Source organism: Ciconia boyciana, chromosome 9 (assembly GCF_034638445.1).
Source record: "Ciconia boyciana chromosome 9, ASM3463844v1, whole genome shotgun sequence".
Taxonomy (NCBI): domain Eukaryota; kingdom Metazoa; phylum Chordata; class Aves; order Ciconiiformes; family Ciconiidae; genus Ciconia; species Ciconia boyciana.
The window spans coordinates 27682501-27689304 of NC_132942.1; positions in this window are offsets into that span (position 1 = coordinate 27682501).

Genomic DNA, 6804 nt, shown 5'->3' on the forward strand with positions numbered 1-6804 from the left:
GGCCCATTTAATTTTTTTTCCAGTTTATTACAATTTCTTTTTCAGATGCTTTCTTCTTGTTGATTCTACAGCAAGTAAGATTTTTTTAAACCAGGATATTGTGTTATATTTATTTTAATAAAACATCTTTTGGGCACATTTGCTTTCCTATGATAATTTAATATAGGAGCTAAGCTCCCAATTAAAAGCAAATTATTAGGATTTGCAGTTAATCCAGAAGTGAAGCAGAACACTAGCAGAATTTGCCTGTGAGTTAGGCCGTATATTTATAGTGAAGAACCAACTCCTCTCTCCTTGTTAATATGCATATGGGCAATAGCCTGTTATTTCCTTTTATCATTAGGTGGAGATTATTTTCACGTTTGTACTTATAATTGTTCCTACTTATGTAAAACACAGGCGTGCTGTGTGTATTCTGTATGGGAAATGGTGAGTTTGTGTGTGTGGGAACAGCTGAAGTACATCAGGGCCTGCGCATCTTTAATTCTGCATTTCACAAATATGGTATATATTTGACCTAATTTATTAGCCACTATCAAATTTAGCCAGAATTTCTCTATTGACTTTTCAAAAGTAGAGATGCATACAATAGTTTAATTTTGTGGTGTTTAATTTCTCTTCTGTTTTCTAGAGAGGGAAAGAAGAAATACATAAACTTAAAAATTATGAGCTCTCTGAAAAACAAAATAGATGCTATTTATGTAAAGTCTAGTCTCCCAGAGCTAATGTGTTGCTTAGGTACAAGTCCAACACTGAATTTATACTGGTTCAAATACCTGGCCTTTCTAGTTTTGCAAATTGCATTTTAAAACCTATGTTAAGCTACGATCATGGTAGAAAGCATCAACTGAAAATTCCAGAAGCTAATAAATATTCACATGCCCTATTTTATGATCAACCAGGTTTTTTCCAGTTACATATTTCTCCAAGAATTTATATTGGCTTTGTGAAACTAGAAACTTTTCAGATATGTAAATCAATCTTAGTGTTACTATGCAGTATTCTTTAAATTAAATTACAGTACAGATATCAGATTCTAGCAGTTCTTTTGCTGCAGTGAGATAATTTCTGGAGGCAAGACACCTGGCCAGGCTAGAGTGGTGATTAATTTTATGTGTTTAGGGTACAATCATCACTCAGAAAAAGGCTTAGGGTTTGGATGATGGATGACGAGTAAAGTGCAGGCTGATAGGACATGGCCCATGAATCTGTTCTACATCATCAGTTCCTTTGATCACTGGCAGAAGTTCAGAGATACTTCTTTGCATCTGCCCAAAATAAACAAGGCTACCATATACCTTTTGCAATATCACTTTTAAATACAGGCTTATTTGTGGGGGAGAAAACACATCTATTTTTGCAACAATGGCTGAAGAAAATAAAAGCAAACACTTCGGCTTGCATTTACATGCACATTTACAGACAAAATACGTGAGAGTGTGCATGTCCGTGTCCGTACACATATATATTTTAATGAAAAATGATAGTATAAAAGCAATTTTTTTTTCCCCTGCAAACTGATACCTGTGTTGACACCATAGAGGGGATTCAACATAGGTGCTGAAAAACAGTGTTACACAGCCTGTCATGAGAAGAAAGTCCTAAGTTATAGCAATACTATGCAGCATTTCTTCTTCCTTAGTAATGCTGGTGACTACAAATTGTTGGGAATCTTTCTCACTACTGATAGCAGAATGAACTATGTAACCAAAATAATTTTGATTAATAATTCAGAAGAGTTTAAGGGTGAAGAGATAGAGAGGATTTGTGCCAACCTAAAAAAAAGAATACTTTTTTGTATCTCAATTAACAAAGTACAATTTCATAATTGAAAGCAAATGCTTCTTTATCATATGATTTCTACTTTTCTTTACCCAATGCTGTCCCCTGCAGGGTGTAAGAAATCAGATCACAGAAGTACTCAGAGGCTAAAAATAATATATTTTTTTGTTTAATCCAAGAGTAAAAGAGAAAGGAATAGCTGAATTAACATCATGTCCTCTATCAGAATTCATTATCAAGCCAGCATGGTTTATAATGAATAATCCTTTCAGAAGCTTGACTGGGTGCTGTAAGGGGCATTCCTTGAAAATATTCTCTCATATCTCATTGCATATATGCAACACTTCTTTGCCATAGGTGTTATGAATTCCTAGTGCTCATGTTGATATTCTGTCTGTGGGCAATAAGATGTTAGCCATTTCTTATATGTCTCATCTGCTGCACTTGAACATGGAAATCAAACAGAACACATAAATTATAAAATCATTGTACATCTCAATGGACTTTCTTACCATTTTATGGAATGGGAAGTAAAGAGTATGCAAGACTATGCTCTGTATATGTAGAAAATATAAAACTACTACTCTGCTTGAAAGACAGGTGACCCTCATAAAAGAAATACAGCTCCTCTCAAAAAGGACATTAAAAGAAAGTAAAGAAGAGAAGCATAGAGGTGGGAGAACTGATTAGATTTCATTAATAAGATCATCTTTGTACCAAACAAAAACAAAACATGGGGCTTAAAAAAATTCTGGGAGCATTTGTTATCACATAGAAATCATACTCACATGATTGCTGTCTCCTTGCTCAACTGGAAAACACTGCTTTATCTGACTAAGTGCAAATACCAAAATGTTCATTAGCTCTCTTGAAACACCTTGGCTTGTCTTTATTGAGTTGCATTTCATCCATAGCCTTTGCACCTGGGGACACACAATAAATTTTTCTGCACAAAGGGTTTCTCAAGAGTGGTATGACTGTTCCTTTTCTCCCCAGAGTCTGAATGCATTGCATCATCTTCTATCATACTTACAAGCCCGGGGCCCGGGATGAAGAATTGTTTAGTATCTCCAAACCAAAGCTTGCCACGTAGCAGATCAAATTGTTGTTGCTCTGCCACTGAGCTGACTCAGTACTTGCTTGTTTGATTTAAGGCACAGTTCCACTGTGAAAAGTTATTGTGAAAATGGTATTTTCTTCTCCAGCAGAGCTAGTTCCTACGTGTATGAAGAATTATATGTGCTGACTCAAGTGACAAAACATAAGTATTTACTGCTTCTGCTCTTGCCAGCTCTGCAGAGCAAAGACAGAGGAGAGAAAGCAGGTTGGAGTCCATTTAATCTGTATACGTTAATACTCTTTTCCAGACTTCCGTGTGTTTAGCCCTGTGCAAATTCAGGGAGAACGATAGCATTCCAGAACTGTTTACAGGAATGTAATTTGGCCTCTACTGCTAGTGAGTAGCCATGGAAGGGAAACACTTTGGTCTCTCAGATCCTATAGTGCATGTGGAAACACCACAGACAAAAACCCCATAATGAAATAGTCATTTGAAACACAGTAAATCAATACTTTATACTTTTCTGTACTTACATTTTACCTGTAGTGACTTACAGAGTTTGTGGCTGCAGTAGATTATTTTGTGGCATTCTGGCTTTGTAAACTCGTCTCTTGGATTAACAACATCTCTGACTATTCAAAGGTAGTGGGAAAATATTATTGCTTTTGTCGTTTGTTACTACTTCTTTTAGAATAAAGCAGAGTGCCAGTTTCTTTGTATTGTCCAGCTAGCTGTCATACTTTTGGAGCTATCTTCTGCCTCGATGTTGTGGACTGTTAGCGCATGGTACTGCCCTTCAGTGACTCTGGTCTGTTCCGACCGAGCTGTTACAAGGATTAGTGAAGACTTCCTCCTGTGGCTGTCTTACACAGTCCATATGTGAAACTATGAAAGTTCACAAGGAATTATGGGCTGAGTGTTGGTTTTAGCATGTTCACAGTATCTGGCTTTATTGCTTTAGCTTGTATAACCCAGAGAGAGAAATTGTCTCTTTCTCAGTTTCAAGATGATACTGAAGCTTGCATGAGAATGGCTTGGGCTTATGTTCTGTAAAAAAAATGCAGTGGTTAGAGCAAGCAAAGGAGGAAGAAGATTTTCTTGAATATTTCAGCTACTTAAAAGAGACTTTTTAGCCATCGTCTTAAATTCCTAATTGCTACTAGATGATCAGATAGCCAGCAGTGTCTGCTGGTTACTTTCATTGTCTTTTTGCACTGAAATTGTCCCCTTTTCAGAGCTGTTTGTGGGGCTATATTTTAAATCCAGTAGAACTGAAGTTGGTGGGAATATGGCAGCCTGCCTAACTAGTCCAATACTTCACTGTGTGTCTTTGAAGCAGTAAAAGTTTAAATAGAATTTATGGTTACTGAATTCCCAAAGACTGTCCTACCCAAAAGACAGTACCCAAAAGACGGCTATCAACAAACCATGCTGTGGTATTTGAAATGAACGCTAGCCCCTCTGCTGAAATGTCCTTAGCTCTGGGAAGAGAAGGAGCAGCTTCTCTTGGCAGCTTTGGAATTTTCTGCCCCCACTAGTCCAAAAAGTTGACTTGTATTGGCCTCAGGATATGCCTATTCTTCACCTGGGAACTAGAACTAGTTTTTTCTTTAAGGGAGTACAGTCTTAACTAATGATGAAGCTGATAGCACTTACAACCTTTGGTATATGCAGTTCAATTCTAAAGTAAATATCTATAAATAAAAGCAAAACCTCATAATTATACTTTACACAGTCCGTTTTGAATATACTGTTTCTTCTGAGGAAAACTTCAGTTTCTCCAATCAGTTGTTAGAAATAGGGTAATGTCCTCATACTAGAAGGGTAAGAGCTCTCTGTCCAACCTACACAGAGTGAAAAAGATACCCAAGTAAAGGATAACTTACCTCCTAGGTACCAGCACTTAGAAGATGACTAACTCTATGCAGTATGAGATTTTTGAAAAATCCTTGGGGAAAAAAAAAAAGTGGCCTCGACTTGTCTTAAAATAGAAACTGAAAGTTTTTAAGCTTCTTTCTAACATGAGGCTAAAGTACAAAATAACAGACAATTCTTTGAACTTGTCTTTTAAATAACCCTTTAGCTGTTGTAGCCTGAGGAACAAATATTTTATTGATTTGTGTGTGTGGATGGATTGTGCTTAAATATATCCAGTTAATATTGCTTAGTAATTTTTCTGAAAATATAGATATCCGTGTAAACTCTGAGTCTGGTTTAGCTTGTTCAGTAGTTTATCAAAATACCATTATGCATGTCCATTAGAAGGAAGAATACTGCCAGCAAGAGCCAGGTGACTCCCAGCACTCACCATTTTGTTCTCATGTGTAGCAATTGAAGAGTCATATCTGTAGGCTGTATTTGCTCCTAAAATGTATGAACACATAAGCCAAGATGGAGACTTGAGTGCAAATTCACTTCCTATTCCTTAATAGCAGTTATGTCCAAGGACCCTGAGAAGAATCCCTAATTCCACTAGAGTTTTACCTTCTTCTTGGAAACCCTTTTGTTGGGAGCAGGCCTGGCTCAAGGGGATAATAGGAACTTGAAATACAAGTAAATTTGAAAAATGCACATATGCACTACAGACACATAAGCTTGAGAATCTTTAGAAGCTGTCTGATAACTTTCTGCAAAGCAGCTTGACCCCCTACTGTTATTTTTTATATTTGTATTTACTTTAGCACACAGAAAACCAATCATGTTACTCTGTCATATTTATTTTTTATGTTATTTATTTTAATAAATAACAACTGTTATTTTATGGAAGTTGACAGAGGCATGTAGCAGCTCAGAAGAGCTTACAGTCTCCTGTAAACGCATGGCACTTTCTTCCCTTGAGGTTTGAAGTTATTGGGACAACTGAAATGCTTAGACTTTATTCTTTAACAGAATCTGGGTCTAAAAATGATAATAGAATACTCTTGGAGAGATCTAGTACCTAAATATGTCCTTCTTGAAAAATATAATCATAAGTTTATAATATCACCTATATTAAAAGTTCAACACCATGTTACAGAGAAGAGACTTGACTTGAGAGCGTATATCCATTTAAATTATTGCAAACTTACTCAGTTAAACCAATATAAAATTATCTTCTGTGTTGCTGTTGGGGATCATTCTGCTGCATTCCTTTGGATGTCGAAGTGACAGGCCATTAGCCTAAAGGTGAGCTAATTGTTTAAGGAACTTTTCTTGTTTTGTACAATGAAGAAGTATTCTTGAAAATACAACACAAACATAGATATCTGTGTCAGATGGTGACGGTCCATTTCTTTTAAATATGAAAATGTAATTTTAGCATTCAAACAGTCAAGACAGTGGTAATTTAAAATAAAACAAGAACAACAGTCATTAAATGGCTGTGTTTCTGGACTTAGATTGATGCTTAACACATTGATCTTCTTCAATAGAAGCTTTCCATATTCCATCTGTTAGAATCTTTGACCTTTTCTTAACACCATTAAAAGATAAAATGTTAATCTACTGAAAAAAGAGGCATGACCTTTTAAAAGTGAACTGTACCACTTTACAGTCTGCCATCATTAAAGAACTTTATGCTCAGGAGCATGCATTATGTGTATCATAGCAATATAATTGTTTAGAATAATGTAGTTGTTCAACCAAGAAGATACATACCATGCATAACATAAATTAGAACTAGAACTATGTGAACTTTGAAAACACAATCAAAATAACATGTCAGATCAAGGCTTACTTTCAGTTTTAATCAGCCTCAACCTCAAATTTAGTTTTTTATTAATATGCCAAGATGCATGCCTAGAAGATACCATTTTAACTAAGAAAAAGGATGGTACTTTGGGACAAATGAAACCACATCACTGGCAAATCACCTATTTGTTTAATCACCTATACTTATTTTTTCAGTATAAGGAAATAGACGTGGCACTAATATTTTAGATAGTAGTAAGGAATTTCAGTAGCAAGGAAATTCTTGAAAATGG